General features: G+C 44.8%; 1 long non-coding RNA gene across 1 annotated transcript in view; it reads left to right on the top strand.

Moving 5' to 3' along the window:
- The window catches only part of LOC135383068 (uncharacterized), an 83,867-nt gene that overhangs the window by 26,587 nt on the left and 37,302 nt on the right, over positions 1–19,978 (top strand). The gene's annotated exons all lie outside the window — the stretch shown is intronic.

The following is a 19,978-nucleotide window of genomic DNA, read 5'->3' as shown; positions in this document are numbered from 1 at the left end:
TTGTCTCAGGTCTACACTGTTCTTTTCCACTAATGTCCAACCCATCTCCTCTGGACAACGTCCACCTGAAACAATAGAGTTGCGGTATGACGTCATCATGCACCTGCGTGGCTCAAGGACGCATACGTTCTAGTCAGGGTACCTGTTATTTATTGAATCACTATCCCAAGATTATTTCCTTTATTCTACTATAACGATTGCATAGGAAACTATTGTAGAAAAACACCATGCATTAAAGCTGATTGTAGGAATTAAGCATTTCATTCCCAAAGTCTTACTAAAAGAGACTTGCAAAAGAACAAAATATCCTAACACCTTCAAAGGCTACATACAACGAGCTAATCAAGACATGCCCATCCCATGCGAGGGCCAGGCAGATAACTGAATTATGACGCTTTGTTCCTCCTGAATAAAGTCTCACACCTGTCCCCCTTGCTTAGGTGGGTAGAAATCCAGCGAACCGGTAGAGATGTAGGAAGGGAGTTGCCTCAGGACAGAAGCCGCCCATATTTCGAACAGAGACTGTTCGTCTTCTGGGCCCAGAAGAAGAACAGTCTCTGTTCGAAATATCGGCGGCTTCTGTCCTGAGGCAACTCCCTTCCTGTCCCCCTTGCGGTTACTCTCTGAACTAAATGAATCGCAAAATTATTAAGAATCGTTCTAGCTCTACTCCCATTGAAGGCAGCACTATCGACATCATCAAGAATATTCCTTGTACAAAAAAACTACATGTAGAAGGAAAGCATGTCAGAACAGGTCTGGGCATGTCAGCGCATGTTTGTGGGACAACAAGGAGAAAAAAAGCGAAAAGAAACACTTTAACAAAGCAGAAAACCAGCATCACACTATTTCTAAGCACACGCACTGCTCTTATTCAAAAACAGTGCTCATCGTAAATCCGTCCAGGACAATACACACCATTTTACTATTGCTACACTTCTTTCCAGTAACAGTCAATGCATTGCTACGGACACCTGAAAGACTGTGACGTCATCACATCCTGTCTGAAGAAGACAGCGGCAAAGACAAACACCTCCTATTATTTATTGAATCGCAAGGTTATTTCCTTTGTCAGACTCTTAATGATGTTCACTTTTACAATAAAATTCAACAAAAAAAGCACTGTGCATGAATCTTGATCCTAGTGATTTTCACCCCAAAGGCTTATCATGGTCATTATAATCACAACACCAGTAAACTACCACTGCTCTTATAAAATAATTGAGACCACTCAACATCATCACCAGGCTTATGTAATACATGAGTTTCTACGCTCATGTACTGGTTGTCTGAGGCTACACCTGTGAGCAAAAAGGCGCTAAAGCCTGGGGGCAAAGTTCCATTCGCGCACGACAAGGCACAAGACAGAACGCCTTTACGGGAACAGATATATGATGTGATTGATTCCCACTATATTAATGATTTTCTATCTTGCATGGCAGTTCAGAAAAACTACTACAAAACTATAATTTTAGGAGCCTATTAAAATTCTACTTTCTATGGAAACTATAACTGCCCTGTTACTTGGATCGCTATTAATCAAGCGCTCCAATTTTTTCTCTCTTCCCGTTTCAGCCTATCGGGTCTTGTCATGCAGTGAAGCAGACTCACGTCCAAAATAATTAATTTACACTGAGGGTGCCGTGCTTCGGGAATTCCTATCCTGCGCTCAGATGCAAGCGTTTCTGCACGAATACGTATAACAGCTGACTTCTTCAACATACCGAGCTCCTAACAACATCTCACAAACAAGCAGAGAAACCCACTTCTCATGAATTCAGCTTTACCATGCGAGTTTCTTCTGCGCAAAAGCAGTGATTTGAGGAAAGAGCAGCAAAAATTGCGCGCACTTGTGCTGGAAATGCTATGGTTTCAAAAACTGAAGCATATGCTAATAAACTAAGAAAACGACACTCATGTCTGGTATGAGATAATGCTTGCATAATGGTACATACACAGCCGCATTGTCCCTTCGTAAAGAAAGCACAGGACAAGGGCACACACATTCCTTTAAGCGAGAAGGGAAAAGGCTTAAGAAGGAGCGCTCAGGAATAATAGCAGAGTCACCGGACATCGCTACGAAACTCAACGGCTAACACAAGATAACAACAACATAATAGTGACGGGTAAAATTGCAACACTGCTAAACAAGTTCAGACATGCCATGATGACGTCACAAATCAAGATAAAAAGCACGCACGTGCACACACACACACATCAGCTCAGGAATGCACAAGGAGAGGTGCTTTATTGGAATTTCTCCTCCACGCTCACATACCAGCAATTCTACACAAATACTTGTAACTGCATACAGCTTACTACATCAACATATCGAGCAAAGTGAATACTGACACTCAACATCATATAACGAAAAAAAAAAGAAATTCAATTTTCATGAACCCTCCTCTGCCGAGTGGCTTTCTTCTGCTCTACCTGGATGCTGACTTTTTCCCCCTCACCTACGTTCTGAGTAAAAGCAGTGAAAGAAGAAAAGAACCGCGAAAAGTTACACGCATTTGTGCCCCAATAGCTGTAACTGCAAGAAACCGTAGCACACGCTTATAAACTGATTAAAAGACACCCATTTCTGCCACCAGATAATTCTTGCATAATGCCACATACACAGTCGCATTGCCCTTGCGTAAAGAAAGCACAGGACAGGGATACACAAATTTCCTTAAGTGAGCAGGGAAAAGGCTTAAGTCGAACCGCTCAGGAATAATCGGAGAATCGCCGCTTATCGCTACGAAACTCAACGGCTAGCACAACATGACAGCAACAAGATATTAGCGAAGGGTAAAAATTGCAGCAAGAAAGACACTATTGAACAAGTCCAGAAATGCGACATCGCATACAAAATACTGCTCATCGGGGAAAAGGCCTAAGCCTGCGACAGAAAATCATAGAGCATACACAACTTCATTTTTCTATTTCGCGTAAACTCAACGCGGTCTGCTTGGAAAACGACGCACACATTTTTTAGGGAGCAGAGAAATACAGGAATTTCTACTCCGTGCTCAGATACCAACATTTCTGCTCAAAAACCCATAACTGCAAAATTAAACACTGCTTACTTCATGAATTTATCAGACACCCAACAAAATCAAAGAAACAACCCCACTTTCACTGACAGAACACTATTCAGCTTTTACCAGGAGGCTTTCTTCTGCGTAAAAGTAGGGAAAATAAGAAAAGAGCAGCGAAATATTACACGCACTTATGTTTGCATAGCTATAAGAGAATTTCTGCTATCACCCTGCTGGAAATAGTCCAATTCAAAATAGCCCAGAAATCTCATTCGGTTTAAGTGGATATCACATTTACAATTCTCATTGAAAGGAGCCAAAATTTCCCATTCCGAATAGACAATTTTGGACAAATACCATATTGAAAACCACTGGAATTTAATGGGTTTCAAAGAGAAATCACTGTAATTGTCAATGGGGATGAAGTGGAACCACGCTTAATCACCACTGGAATTTAATGGGTTTCAAAGAGAAATCACTGTAATTGTCAATGGGGATGAAGTGGAACCACGCTTAATCACACCCATTGGAGGCCAGTCTAGTTTACCATTGGCCAATGTGCCGTCGCCCAGATTTTCCCATTAAAGTCACATGGAAATTCTCATTGACGATTCACCTTTTGAATGTGTAATAACATTCGATTCTGCTGCATCGAATGAGCAGAACGCATGTTTTTTGTTGTAGAAAGGAGTTACACTGGATGCCGTTTCTGCGTGCACATTTATTTCTTCACACATCACAATACAGTAGATATTAAAATATTACAAGTGGGACATATAAAGGTGAAAGTTATTTCAAATGTTCAAAAGTGTGAATATTTACCAATCAGTTAAAAATCGCTAGCAAGACAGTGAACAACAAGAGTAAAAACTCGATTCAGCACTTACATGTTTTGAAAGCATACTGTCCATCACGAACACACACAAAATAAATCCACAATCAGTAACTTAATAGTGATGTGTCCCCAACGTCCGTACAGCGTCGACGAACAAAACAGAAGGTCTTGAAGCACTCAATCATCATGGTGTTCTGTGCTTCGTAGGTGATTCGCGATGTCCCGTCCAGCTTGCGTTTCATGCGTGAAAACTAATCCCATCCAACTTCGGTAAGATTCCGTTCTGGCCACCTGCTGACAAATGCCTATGCCAGCTGCGTCGCACCAGCCTAACCTTCGAGAAACACAATTTTTAAAAGATACAAGAACAGCAGCATGTCAGTGTGAGTGGGTGTCAAATATATTACATACCGTTGCTCACAGCGCGGGAGGTAACACTGACTGCACATTTCGCTCTCCTCCCATCACCGGTTGTAATGCCTACGAACAGGGATAAAAACATGCGAGACTGTGTAGAAAGAACGGGTATGTTTCTAACATCGATTACATACCTTACAAAGGGGAAAAAATATCCTCAAAATGACGCCCGAAATACGCCAACTGCTTGTGAACCACGGCGGGACAAGGCGCGCATCCGAACACCTCGGCATTCCGTAACAGACTGACTAATCCGTTGAAGATTTGAGGAAACGCATGGACTTCCGTGCACTGGAATGTTATAAGAATGCAGAAACAATAGCTTAAAGTGATTGGTGCGTATGAACTTACCGCGACACATGTGCTTTTGAGTATATGTTCACGAACATTTGAAATAACGTAGCGAACTATTTTCAACGCGGACGAGCCATTATGCGGTGCGGCACGGAAACGTGTTACAACGCGCCCGCTTCGGACTCTGCCTCTGCGAGCGGCGACATCGGCGAACGGCTTGCTCAGTTGATTTGTTCGGAATAAATTTTCATTTGCTTCATTAATTAATTTATACTATGTCTGATTGTCGTTCAATTTTCGCTTGCAATATATGTCGATACGGTGCGTATTCTGGAGTTTCATTTGTTTGAATCGGACGCGTTCCTCGAATTAGTTCATGTTCTACACGGACGTACGGCGTTCTTCCTAATTATATTATTACTTAATTTGAGAGTAATGATGTACTATTGGTCACCATTACGCTCGTTCCTTCAGCAACTGGCTTCTCACCTATTGTATTGGCGGCCATGCAACATGTTGGATCCCACTAAATCAATTGGAAAGCAGTTTCTCATTGGTACACATTAGCCCAATTCCTCATTCCTTCTATTGGTGCAGACTGTAATGCACAACATGTTGGATCTCATTAAATCAATTGGAAGTCAGAGTTTCTCAGTGACGACCATTAAACCATTTCGTTCAATTGGTTCCTTGCTTCGTGACGTGGTCTTCGCCACACAACACGGCAGAGCCCGGTTTCGCGAAGGCAGCTTCCCTGCTTAACTTCGACTTCAGTCAATGAGAAATAGTCGGCTTTTACACGTTGAACGAATTCGCAGTCTGATTTCTCATTGAATCTCATTAAAATTGCGGGGAGAAGTCAATGAGATCATGCCGAGTATTTCCAGCAGGGCAGATAACTACTGCATAATGCTACATGCACAGTCGCGTTATCCCTGCGTAAAGAAAGCACAGAACCGGGGTACACATCCCGTAAGCGAGAAGGGAAAGTCACGTCTTCTCGGACAGCTTAATACGGTAAAGGCAGAATTCTTACCAAGAAAACTAGGCTTGCACACAGCTACGAGCGTGACAGACACAACGAACAAATAAAACACTCCTATTCATTTCTACTGAGAGAATTGGAGTGAACCACATGGTAAGAACAAAGCACACCGCTTCAGGAAGGCATATCAAATGCAGCGCAACAGGGTCCGTGTGCAGAACTCCTAAAATATCCCACCCAAAACAAGGACTCCACCAGGGTCGCGTGGTAATTCCATTAAAAACGTTCGTCCAATCCAACAGATTACAATGCGAACGCGATAACAATTACTTTTTAAACCAGTATTTTACGCAATAGCACATAAATGTATCACTCGTGTCACACGAAAAGGTAAACACATAGCACTTACTTGTCAAGTGGGGTCCCTGGTTCAGAAAAGCGCGCGCGCGCGCACACACACACGCACACACACACTCACAAACAATGTCTATTTTCACCTTTTCACCTTGGCAACAAGGATCTTTACCACATACATGGAAGGAGGCATTGGTTGTTCCCATCCTCAAGCCAGGCAAGCCTCAAAATGCCCTATCCTCCTTTCGCCCGGTGAGCCTGACAAGCTGTATGGGGAAACTGATGGAGAGAATGGTTTTGCATCGCCTCGACTGGTGGCTAGAAAAACAACGTGCGTTCCCTCACGAAATGGCTGGATTTCGTCGCCACCGAAGCTCTATGGATCCAGTTCTCGACCTAGTCTCTACAGTTCAACATGCTCGAGCCCATCAACGGATCGTCCGATCGGTCTTCCTCGACATCAAGCGCGCATATGATACCGTCTCGCACATTTGTGTGCTGCACGCCTTGCGCTCGTTTGGAGTATCCGGTCGGCTCTTCATCTGGCTCCAAGACTTCCTTACGGACCGAACTGTCGCTGTTCGTACGTCCCAAGGCCAGAGCCCTCAGCATCCTGTTCCTCAAGGAGGCCCCCAAGGAAGCATTCTGAGCCCCACACTCTTTAACGTGGTGATGGCCGGCCTACAATCAGTAATTCCTCGCAAAGTGTCGTTCTCCGTGTATGCAGATGACGTCGCCCTTTGGACAATAGGAAAATCACGTCCGGCTCTCCAGCGCCGCCTGCAGCTCGCTTTAAACAATATCCATACGTACCTCACGCACCTCGGGATGGACCTTTCGCCCGAAAAGTGTGTCGAGCTCCCTTTCACGCGTAAAGCTATGACCAATTTTCCTCTTTGGCTTGGTTTAAAGAAGCTTGAACTGGTACGCTTTCACCGCTTCCTTGGCGTGGTAATCGACTCGGACTTGCGCTGGGCTCGGCACATTAAACACCTTGAAACTAAAATGCAGCGATGGCTCCCCGCAATTCAACATCTTTCTGGCCCAGGATGGGGCTGTGATCAGCGTTCCCTGCTCGCGGTTCACGCGGCATTGGTGAGGGCAACTGTGCTTTACAGCCTTCCTATTCTGCACAGGATATCAACAACTTCATTAAATACACTTCGGTCCGTTTGCTCGAAGCCTTCGTCGATGCCTCGGAGTTCCAAGAATGGCTGAAACACAGCAAGTACTGGCTGAAGCTGGTGAGCTCCCGATTGAAGTTCTCCGTGAACGGGAAACGGCTCGTCACTACCTCCGTTTGCTAGCTCACATTCCCCGCCACCCGCTACTCAGGAAAATTCGATACCGCCCTGAAAGCGACTTCTATCCAGTAGCGCAGAGGACACGCCAGACTCTCACTGGCTTCATAACTAAGGACACTATACCGCCGGAAGCCCCCTGGTCTCTACCGGTACCGCCCACTTTTGTACGCCTCCCAAACCTTCTGGAAAGAAGAGATCAGGTCCCCCCTCAAGTCCTCCGAGCCCATTTTCATGCTCTGGTAGACCAGCATTTTTCTACGTTTACGAGAGCATATACTGATGGCGCATCCCGAAACAACAAGTCCGCCTCAGCATTCGTCATTCCATCTGAAGGCGTCGTGCACGGAAGACGCCTTTCACATCCAACCTCCTCCACAGCTGCGGAACTCTATGCCATCCTTTTCTTTCTACAACACATCGCTGATTTTCCACCCCGGGAATGGGCAGTCTTTACAGACTCCAAATCTGCACTTCAAGCAATTGAAAATTCCGGCATACGAGGCCCATCCGCACCCCTAGTCACTGACGTGTTAATGGCTTACCACACTATCTACGCTGCAGGCCACAGGCTCGTTCTCCAGTGGGTTCCAGCCCATTTTGGTGTCGTGAGGAACGAGCAGGCCGACACCGCCGCAGAAGCAGCACTCTCGTATTGGAAACGGACCCGTATTGTTCTGCTGAGAGGAGACCGCCGTTCAATTCTGCGACGCCTAGTGACACCCCTGGCTTCCCGCCAACGGACAGCCGACATTCTTCCCCCCTCTATGTTGAACAGAGTTGATCCCACGCTCGCTTTCCGCATGCCACGAAACACCTCTCGTCAAGATGCTGCATTGATCCACCGGATGCGCCTCGATGTGGCCTTTACAGCTCAGTGGCGTTACCGCTTGAGACAAGTTGACTCTCCCACCTGCTGCCACTGTGGTGCTCTTGAGGATCTGGAGCATATTCTTCTTCATTGTCCTCACTACGAACCTTCCCGAACCACACTCTCCGAGTCTCTTCGTCAGCTGGACTCTCGCCCTTTCTCCCTATCGAAATTGCTTGATCCCTGGCCCAATCCAGCCCAGCAACGCTCTGCGCTCAAAGCTCTTCTGACATTTCCGGACACCATCGGACTTCGATCGTTATTGTGAAGGGGCTCGTTATTTCATTCCCCACATTCCATCCAGCAGTGGGGTAGAGTATCGCCTGTGGCGATGAAACTCCCCATTCTCCAAGGTTGAAAATATTGTTGTTGTTGTTGTATGTGGCATTATGCAATAATTATCTGGTGGCAGAAATGGGCGTCTTTTTCTCAGTTTATTAGCGTGCGCTACGATTTCTTGCAGTTACAGCTATTGGGGCGCAAATACGTGTAATTTTTCGCGGTTCTTTTCTTCTTTCACTGCTTTTACTCAGAATATAGGTGAGGGGAAAAAGTCAGCATCCAGGTAGAGCAGAAGGAAGCCGCTCGGCAGAGGAGAGTTCATGAGAATTGAATTTGTTTGTTTTTTGTTATATGTTGTTGAGTGTCAGTATTCACTTTGCTTGATGTGTTGACGAAGTGAGCTGTATGCAGTTATAAGTATTTGTGTAGAAATGCTGGTATGTGATCGTGGAGGAGAAATTCCAATAAAGCACCTCTCCTTGTGCATTCCTAAGCCGCCGTGTGCGCGCGCGCATGTGTGCTTTTTTGGTTTGCGACGTCATCATGGCATGTCGGGGCGTGTGGAGCAGTGTTTCAATTTTACCCCCCCCTCCCGTTATTATCTTGTTGTTATCTTGTGTTAGCTGTTGAGTTTCGTAGCGATGTCAAGTGACTCTGCTATTATTCCTGAGCGCTCGTCTTAAGCCTTTTCCCTTCTCGCTTAAAGGAATTTGTGTGCCCTTGTCCTGTTCTTTCTTTACGAAGGGACAATGTGGCTGTGTATGTAGTATTATGCAAGAATTATCTGATACCAGACATGAGTGTCTTTTTCTTAGTTTCTTATTTGTTCTTTTCCAGCACAAGTGCGTACAATTTTTGCTGCTCTTTCCTGAAATCACTGTTTTTGCGCAGAAGAAAGTCGCATGGTAAAGCTGAATTCATCAGAAGTCGGTTTCTCTGCTTGTTTCTTCGATGTTGTTAGGAGCTCGGTATGTTGAAGAAGTCAGTTGTTATAGGTATTCGTACAGAAACCCTTGCATCTGAGCGCAGGATAGGAATTCCTGAAGCCCGGCACCCTCAGTGTAAATTAATTATTTTGGATGTGAGTCTGCTTCACTGCATGACAAGATCCGATAGGCTGAAATGGCAAGACAGAAAAAATTGAAGCGCTTGATTAATAGCGATCCCAGTAACAGGGCAATTATAGTTTCCATAGAAGTAGAATTTTAATAGGCTCTTAAAATTATAGTTTTGTAGTAGTTTTTCTAAACTGCAATGCAAGATAGAAAATCAATAATATAGTGGGAATGCAATCACATCATATATCTGTTCCCGTAAAGGCGTTCTGTGTTGTGCTTTGTAGTGCTCGCAGGTGTAGCCTCAGACAACGACTATAGGAGCATAGAAACTGTCATGTATTACATAAGCCGGGTGATGATGTTGAGTGGTCTCACTTATTATTTTAAATGAGCAGTGGTAGCTTACTGGTGTTGTGATTCTAATGACCATGATGAGCCTGATGTGAAAATCGCTAAGATCAAGATTCCTGCACGGTGCTTCTTTTGTTGAATTTTATTGTAAAAGTGAACGTCATTAAGAGTACAGAGAGAGACAAAGGAAATAACCTTGCGATTCAATAAATAATAGGAGTGTTTGTCTTTGCCGCTGTCTTCTTCAGACAGGATGTGATGACGTCACGCAGTGTTTCAGGTGTCTGTAGCAATGCATTGACCGTTACTGGAAAAAAGTGTAGCAATAGAAAAATGGTGTGTATTGTCCTGTACGGATTTATGATGAGCACTGTTTTTGAATACGAGGAGTCCGTGTGCTTAGAAATAGTTTGATGCTGGTTTTCTGCTTTGTACAAGTGTTTCTTTTCGCTTTTTCCCCCTTGTTGTCTGATAAACATACACTGACATGCCCAGACCTGTTCTGACATGCTTTCCTTCTACATGTAGTTTTTTCTTTTTGAAAAGAAACATTCTTGACGATGTCGATAGTGCTGCCTTGAATGGGAGTAGAGCTAGCACGATTCTTAATAATTTTGGATTTATTTAGTTCAGAGAGTAACCGCAAGGGGGACAGGTGTGTCACTTTATTCAGGAGGAACAAAGCATCATTATTCAGTTAGCTGAATGAGATGAGAGAGAATGAGAGAGTTAGAATGGAAATGCTTAATTGCTACAATCAGCTTTCATGCATGGTGTTTTTCTGCAATAGTTTCCTAGGCAATCGTTATAGTAGAATATAGGAAATAATCTTGGGATAGTGATTCAATAAATAGCAGGTTCCCTGTCAAGAGCGTACACGTCCTTGAGCCATGCAGGTGCATGATGACGTCATACCATGACTCTATTGTTTCAGGTGGACCTTGTCCAGAGGAAGTGTGTTGGACATTAGTGGAAAAAAACAGTGTAGCCCTGTGACAATAAGATGATGTCACGACCTATGAGAAAGGTCTGCAGAGGGCGCAAGGAATCACTTCTCCGTTTGCCTCTGATGGGGTATGGATGTGTAGTTCGTCACTGGTGAATGGTGTTCGACGATGCCGGTGGATTTTGTGACGAGCAGATTAACAATGAGGGAATGTAGTGTATGTGTCCGATAATGGTGAGTGTCTTTTCACTCTGTTCAAGCTTTTCTCTGTGTTTGCTTTCCTCTGTTGCACAGCAGTCATGTGATTTGTCCCTGTGTAATAGCGCTCCTGACATGCCCCAACATGCCTGCTTTCCTCTGTTGACGCATCTAGCTTTGTATTTTGTTTTCTTTGTGACAAGGAACATTCTTGTCTTCACGATGTCGATAGTGCTGCCCTGAATGGGAATAGTGCTAGAACAATTCTTAATAATTTTGCGATTAAATTAGTTCAGAAATGAACCGTAAGAGGGACAGATGCATGACTTTATAGACGAGTAAAAAGCATTACGATTCAGTTCTGCGCCTGGCTGTCAGACGGAATGGACGTGTCGTTCTGCGATCTTCGTGCCTGATGTGTTGTGTAACTAATTCTTTCGCCAACTTTGTCGCCGCTTTGTTTGCGATTTTCATGCCCATGCATGTCGGGCGCTGATTGCTGTTGTACCTCTAAGGGCATCCCCGCCATTTTCTATCTTCCGCAAAAGCTGCCTTGGGAACGAGAGTAGCGCTGGCGTGATTCTTGATAATTTTGCCATTAAATTACTTGAGAAAGTAACTGCTAGGGGGGCTGCTGATGCGTAACTTTATAGAAGAGAAAAAAGCACTATGAGTCAGGTCTGTGCCTGGCTCTCGGATGGAGCAGTCGCATCGTTCTGCGCTCCCTGTGACTCCTGTTATGGTGGGCTGATTTGTTGTGTAACTAATTCTTTTGCACGTGATAACTTTGTCCCCCTTTTTATGAATTTCATGTCCGTGCATGTCGGGCGCTGGTCAGGGCATCCCCGCCATTTTCTATCTTCTTGTGCCTTGGGAACAGGAGTAGCGCTGGCGTGATTCTTAATAATTTTGTCATCAAATTAGTTGAGCAAGTACTCGCTAGGAGATGCAGCTGCAGGACTTTATACAGGGGAAAAAAACATTACGAGTCAGTTCTCTGCCTGGCTGTCGGATGGAGAAGTCGCATCGTTCTGCGCTCCCTGTGATTGCTGTTGTGGTGGTCTCATTTGTTGTGTAACTAATTCTTTTTGGTGATAGCTATTGATGTTTAGCATATTTACTTTTGCTTTCCCAGCCTCTGTATTATGAGTGTTTTTCTCCTAGCATGTCCAGAGCTGTCCTAACTTGCCCAGACATGCCATGATGACATCACAGCTGACGTCACAGGATATCCGGAACTGGTGGTCATAGCTGCAATGCTTTGCAATCTGCCTCTGTGCTCCGTCGCCCAGCGATGGTCAATGGCCGTTCCAGACCACTTTCTTCAAGATGGCGTCATTGACCTTCTCTCCACTCTATCTCCATCTATTTTTTTTATGACCATGATTATCCGGAAACGCACAACTGGTCTGGACACGAGTTAGACGCTCCCCAATTAGTGTGGTGACTCCCTGGAGGGTGCTGATTACTGTGGGGGGTCCCAACTACCTCTAATTGATTAATTAATCGTGAAAGATAAAAGTCACTGAAAAGGCTAGCTAGCTGTAGGACTCGAACCCACATCTTCTGGATTGCCGGTCCAGGGCTCTACCAAATTGAGCTAAGCTAACACGCCTTCTCAGCGACTTCCAGGGTGCGTCATCTGAAGGGACAAACCAGCCACTCTCTCTCATTCTTCCTCCTTTCATTTTTACATTTTTGCTCACTCATACACACATTCATACGACGGGATCGATGCAGGCGGCAGCTGTTCAACATGAAAGAACTGATGTTCTGAGGCTGGAACAACATAGAAGGGACAAATACATACAACTACTCAATTTGCCTAAGAAATTAACGGTGAAAGATGAAAGTCACTGAAAAGATTAGCTAGCTGTAGGACTCGAACCCACATCTTCTCGGCAATCCAGAATATGTGGCTTCGAGTCCTACAGCTAGCTAACCTTTTCAGTGACTTTCATCTTTCATCGTTAATTTGTTAGACAAATTGAGGTGTTGTATGGATTTGTCCCTTCCATGTTGTTCCAGCCTCAGAACATCAGTTCTTTCATAATTAATCGTGTTTAGACGAAGATGTGCGTTTCCCGATAAACGTGGTCAGTACTTACTACTGGAATGCTCACTCAAAATGTAGCCGAAGCTGTTTGGCTCCACATATGCATATGTTCGTAAGTGCTCAAACGTCGTCACGCCAGTGCTGGACAGCTGTTTCGGCCTTATTGGACCATTGTCAGCAGTACGGAGGCAGGCAACGTTTGAGCGGAGAAGAATCACCGTACTACGCGTACATAACCTGCTGACGCTATCCGCTCTAACGTGTCCTGCCTGCGTACTGCTGACTATAGCCCACTAAGGGCGAAACAGCTGTCCAGTACTGGCATGACGACGTTTGAGTTGCCCCGTCGCGCCCCGTTTGTCAGATCGAGACAAAAATTTAGGTCCGAACAGATCTGGAATAGCCCTACGATGGCTCAAATCACACTAGGAGCTGCTCTCAAGTGGTTTGGAAATTCTAGGCGGAGACGCGTTACTAACACCGTTTTGGCCTTAGTAACACTGCCTCCGTTTCGGACATCATGCAGCCGGAGAACGCCTATCCTCTCCGAAGCGGTAGCAGATGCTCCGGCCTGCTCGGTGTTGCTCACCTCGATCATGTGATCCCAGGTCCAATGGGGGGCGTCCCTGCCACTCACGTCACAGAGTGACGCGTGTGGCGGCGCTCATCACGTGTCAATTGTGAAGGCGAAGGAGGGTGTTTCGGGCACGGGAGATTCGGGGGCTATTGCAGGCGTCCCAATTTCGCTGCGGTTGCAGTAATTGTGGGAAAACTGTTTTCGTGTGTCTAACATTCCATATCGACCAAAAACAAACAATTTGTCTACCTCTAGACTGCTCTTTCAAAAACGTGCCCGCGAAACTGTGTACTGGCCCATCAAGTCATGCACGGCCTGTGTATCCACACAGAGGAGACCACTCAGCAAAAAGCTAACACTGAAGGAGGCCCCCACACACCTTGGGAGCGAGTCGCAATTGACTACAGAGATAATTCGGAGACTATTCGACTACAGAGGCAACCCACACCTCATCATACTGGACAGCTGCTTGGGTCACATATATTTCGCAGCACTCATGGCTGCCACAGCAGCAGAGGTCATGCATGCGGTTTGCAACCCACGGCATACCCAAAGTTCTGGTGTTCGTCAACGGAACACGTTTCACAGCTCGTATATTCAGGAATTCCGAAAAAGAATGCACATTCGAAGTTATACCTATAACGCCGCCTTTCACTTACCAGCGTGACTGCCTACGTCACCATGTTCCGTGCAACACAGTTTTACGCTCCTGGCTGTACGCACACGTGCGACGCTAACCTGAAACCGCATTCCACGAGCCGATCTCAGACCTCTCCCCGACCTAGAGACGCCATGGTCTCTCCGAAGGAATTCCGAAATGCTCTCAGCATCCTTCGTCGGTTATTGCAATGCATTACATCAAATTGCACAGAAACATCCCAACTAATTGGCGTCGGATTTTCGGGACCATCGTCGTTGATGAACGAGGAGTCTGAGATTGTACAACCAGACGACTCAGCCAAATGCACACAGAATCGGCACGCAAGGATCAGATAACGAGAGCAGACAGGCACCCGGTATTTTGAACACCTGTGGTCGCTCTTAGCGCGCTCTCAGGTTTCCGGACGGCCGATGAGAGTAAGTTAGCGTCTCGGCCTCGATGTATAATGCACGAGCCTTGTACTTTTTTTAGTCAAGTAAACTTCCCCTATAACAGTTCCCCTGCCTCAACTCACAGGAATAAAGTGGAACTGTATAGTTTCGTTGTCGACTCGTATGCCCTTGAAGGTCAAAGATTGTAGGGGGTCAAAGTGATACAAGCTCGTGCCAAACGGAAGACACTCGCGGACAGATATACAAACATGGAAATGTGCCATTAACATAACTGCAAAACGGTCCAAAACGCGTTCGCTACCGTTTGTAACAAACCAGGAGGCAGAACGATGTCATTCGGGATATTGGTTGGCTGATAGCGTGCTATGCGGGGAAATTCTTTTAAGAGTGCATAACAACTCAAAGTGCACTCAGGTATGAAGCCGTGCCTAGATGACATAGTTACGGACGCATCATATACTGGTTTCGCTATCAGCAGTGTCGGCGACGCGAAGAGAGCAACAAAAGTGTGACAATAGAAGCGTTTTTAAAAAACACAACTATAAGATATTTTCAGCTGTATCCTCCCCTAAGCACTCGGCTTCATATACAGGGTGTTTCACCTAAAGCGATAGAAAATTCTAACTGGCGACGTACTCGCCGGAGGATTGTGTGACTTTCGCCAATTACCTTCTGGAAACTAGTACCACCATTGAGTAAGGCTTTGGACAATTTTTAATTGTGGGAAATTTATTTTTGTCAATTGAACTTTGAAAATTTTCAAGTGAACCTCGCTTATTTTTTACAGATATATAAAGTCCTCCCAGGATAACCGCAGACCCATCAAAAACTATGCACAGTATTGTGACAGATATAGTCGAAAAAATTAGTGTTACGCTTCGCTACGCGAAGTTACGCTTTAGCCCCGCCTGCTTGATTTTTGCAAAGGAGCGCGCGCGAAATGTGCGTCTAGAGGAGGAAGTGTCCCCGCCTTCATTTGCTTTGCCTTCGTTGTGATAAAACGGTTGTTTTGTTTTCTTTGTGATAAGACGGTTGTTACCAGCGTCAAGGTCAAAGCGGGGGAAAGAAACGTAAAACAAGAGGCAAGAACACTTCCTCCTCTCCCCGCAGCTTTGGTGCGCTGCGGAATTTCTACCAATTTTTTATCGTATTTTTGTTGTGCTACTGTGCATAGTTTTTGTTGGGTCTGCGGTTATCCGTGGAGGACTTCATATTTCTGTAAAAAAAGTGAGGTTCGCTTGGCAATTTTCAAAGTTCAATTGAAAAATAAATTTCCTCAATTAAAAATTGTCCAAAGCCTTCCTCAATGGTGCCAATTGTTTCGAGAGGGTAATTGCTTAAGGTCCCGCAATTTAGGTGGAACACCAATTGGGGGGGGGGGGGATCTGAGTGGTCGACCGCACCTGCCTGTCGACTCCCCGTGAAATCACCCTGTAGCGGTTCAACATGTTTCGTGGCAGCCGCATTTTCATATGGCTTGCGAAAAGGGAGGAGAAGTATGTATTCCGCGATCAGCTTGCGTGGCGGGTACAAGCCGTGAACGAGCCAGGGTCATTATTTTCAGTGTATATTAGGACATTGAACAGACGAAGGCGCAGAGGCGGACAATATCTCGGAAAATAAATAATTTGTGACTTTACGTCGCGAAACACCGATCGTGAGCGAAGTCTCGCTTAGAGACAGACGGACGCCAGTCTCAACATTAATTTTGTTCACTTCGAGGTTCTTCGAGGTCAGATATGCCGATTTTGAAGTGAACTGAGCGAAACTCGCGCTGTGTGTTCATTAGCGAACACTGAATATGTGTACGAAATATCTTGGTCCAACTGTTTGTAGCTTTTTAGAAAACTTTTTTTTTTAGTTTCCATGCCCGCGCGTCATACCGTCGGCAAACCCTGCACACGGGCGCACCGACGTCACTGCTCTCGGCTTATCTGTCTTTGGCTTGGCATGGACTCTTGGCTTGGCCACTTGGATTCTTTCGTTTCGTCCTCTCTGCATCGTACATAAGCGAACAGCTGTTATGTTATTGCTAAGCCGGAAACAAAGCATGTGAATATTTTTTGGCACGGCGTCGTTTGGAAAGTGCACTTCCTTGTGTTGACCTTGCCTTTTATGGGCTGGAACGATATGATACGTGATGTGCCACGGCGAAGTTGTCGAGAATGCGACGGTGCTACGCTGCTATTATACGCCTATTATAGGTTGCGAAAAGACCAAGCAGTGCGAAGCTCTTGGCTGACAGCGACAGCGGTGCTGGCTAAGTTCCACTCCAAGGATTTCGTCCACGAATGTCATCATAGGTTACGCGCGACTCCAGAGACAATTTGGAATCTCGGCACGAAATCGTCTGATGAAAATCTGAGATGCCCAACACACAAATTTTGAACGTGTGACGGAGGATCAAGCAAAAAACGAGAGCAAGAAGGTAAGCTGTAGTTCAGATATAAAAATAGCAAGCTTCATGATTCGATTGTGCAGCTGTCCTACGCTTACTCCACGGGCTTACTCTGATATAGTCACGATTATAGCAACATAACAGAATTGATAATCTATAACTTGTGAATTACCACAGGTGCACGCTGAAGCAGGAAATGAAGCAGGATGTGGCTTGCACCTGGTGCATGAAGAAATTGCTGACACGTTAGTTGCAGTCTGCCACCAGCAGGTATGACAATGCGATGTTATAATTTGAGTATTCACAAATCTTCCACTTTTCATGGGCGCTCTCATGCAGACATCTTGACACCTCTCTAAATCTGCCCTCAGCATTACATCCTGTGCTTACAGGGTGGAAAACAAAGGTCGCCATTCGGTTTAGCTGCTAGCTCCGAGTTCAAGCACTTTTGCTGTACAGACACTGGTTCCTGTGGATGGGGTGGTACAAGCTTCACTGCCTGATGTAGAAGGTACGTTACATTAGTTCAGTTAATTTGTCTTTTGCATTTTTGTTACTGTTGACTGGGTTACTGTTGGACATGCAATCCTGTCTGACACGTAGAAGCTGATATCGTCTCTGATAGCGTTTTAGAATTTTCACTGTCATCAGCGTCCAATGAGGAAGGTGCCTTTACTATGTGTGAGTGTTTGATTGAATAATAGCGCAGAATTCATGTTAACGTTGTCTACTTTTATTAATTCACTGTCCGTGTTCTGAGAGCTAAGAAAAATGTGAACTATTTATATCAGATATTTCGCAACAGAGAGACAAGGACGGAAGAGGGAGACAGGATGGCTGCGTACTCACAACTGACGGATTTTTTTTATTGGTGAACCACTTAAATAGGTAATTTCCATGGGTTAGGTATATCACAAACACATGATGACTAGGAACATTAGGCCACGTGAAGACAAGGAATCCTTATCGATTTCCAGAGCTGCTCTTGCGCCAAAAAAACCCAAATCAAATCAAATCAAAAAATCCTTATCGAGATACATTATCTCAGCTTGTTTGATATCAATGGACGGTGTGCTTACACATTTATAACCTACTTTATTAATCAAGTAGGCTTCAAGGATCTCCCGATCCACTTGGTTTAGAAAGGGTACCTTCTATTGTGTGTTTTTTTTAAATAGTGGTTCACATCCGCAGAGTTTGCAGTGAACTGGCAGATGACCAGACGGGGTGTTACATTTTTGGGCAGCGGCCTGTCAGTACGCAGCTGTCCTGTTCCTTTCTTCCGTTCTTATCTCTGCTGCAAAAAACCTGAAGTATGACTTACCAACTACCCCGTTTCTCTACGTTAGTCAACTATTTATTTGTCAACTTCACACTGGATTGGCATGCAAGCTGAAATACCTGTACAAATACTGTGTGCATACTGCATACATGCTGTTCGATAGGCAAAAACACCTGAGCAGTGCTGTGCAGTCTTTTTATGCAAAGTCCATAATCTTACTGGAACATCACAGTACGTAGAAGAGCAATTTGCAGGCATCCTGCGATAGAGATTCACAACACAAAGAAGACTTTGAGAGCATCTAAATTTTATTGAGACGAAACTTTCGCGCACCAGGCTGCTCTTGTTAATGTCTAACATGAAGTTGCAAAACCACAGAATATATAAAACATATTGTAAGGCAGAGAGTGAGGGTTGGTGCAGACATAAAAAGAAATATACAAACATATATAATAAAATAAGAAGGGGGCACAACTCCATCAGTTTCAAGCCGGCAAGGGATGAGTTGACAAGACACCGTAGCACTGTTTCTCTGAATGTGTCGCCCGTGAATGCCTTTTGTGCCAAATAGTTATGTCTGCCATGGTCATTCATGTGTTATGCTACACAATTCATCCCTTGTCTGTTTGAAACTGATGGCGTCGTACTCTCTTTTATTTTATTATACTGTGTTTGTATTTTTATTTGTATATTTGTACCAACCCTCACTCTACTTGTTCTCTACCTTACAACATGTCTTATATATTCTGGAATTTTGTAACTTGATGTTAGACCTCAAGAAGTACAGCCTTTTGTGCGAAAGTCTTCTTTCTGTTGTGCACAATCATTATAAAGTAAACATGACTGTCCATTTCTTGTCATTAAATCATTTTTCTTTTTTGCAGTGGTGAGCAACCATAAGGACACATGCAAGAATGGGAGTCTCTTTGGGATGACAAACCCACATCACCTCATGAGGATACAATGGTTGATGAATAGCTCATGTTTTCAAGCACATGGAAATTTCAACAAATAATTCATGAAAAGGCGAGTCGGTGCTAGCACGAGGAATTGAACGTGAACCGTGCTGCTACCAGTCAGGGATGTTACATTTCAGGCACTCATCGACTTTTGGTGAATTACTTGTTGACTTTGTCCCAAGGTGGAGCTCGCCACAGCTGATTTGTCTATCTGTTAATGTTGCAGCGTGTGTTGTGCTTTGCTCTTTGTGTGTTCCAGACTCAGAACGGTTACTTTGGATCAGGTCGGGTACGTTTCATAGTACGTAGACATGGCAAATAGAAAGTGGTGTTTCTCAACACAACTTAGCAGTGGCCTTCGTGAGTTACTGCTGCGGCCATAAGTGTAAATGGAAAGCTGCACATTATGTTCACTTTACTTTTATCATGTGCTATGTAATCCTGTTCAAGTTCTGTCAAATGAGTGCGTAATGCTGTCCTATAATTCAGTACTAATGCTGTCAGTACAGTTCAGTGTTTAAGTAGGATGAATGGCAGTGCACGAATGCAGGAAGAAAACTGTCATGTTATGACATGTGTTTATGTACTGTACATTTAACTACTAATTTTATTTCTTAGCTTCAAGCCTAGTTCTCACATACGACAACGGCGCACGGCAACGGCGAACGGCACGGCAAATTGTGTCGTTCCGACGCCGTAATGGCGCCGTTCTGGCCGCCGTCTCACGGCAAAGGG

The sequence above is a fragment of the Ornithodoros turicata genome, chromosome 2 (assembly GCF_037126465.1).
Source record: "Ornithodoros turicata isolate Travis chromosome 2, ASM3712646v1, whole genome shotgun sequence".
NCBI lineage: Eukaryota > Metazoa > Arthropoda > Arachnida > Ixodida > Argasidae > Ornithodoros > Ornithodoros turicata.
The sequence above is the reverse complement of the archived record's forward strand: the minus strand, read 5'-3'. Positions and strand labels throughout refer to the sequence as shown.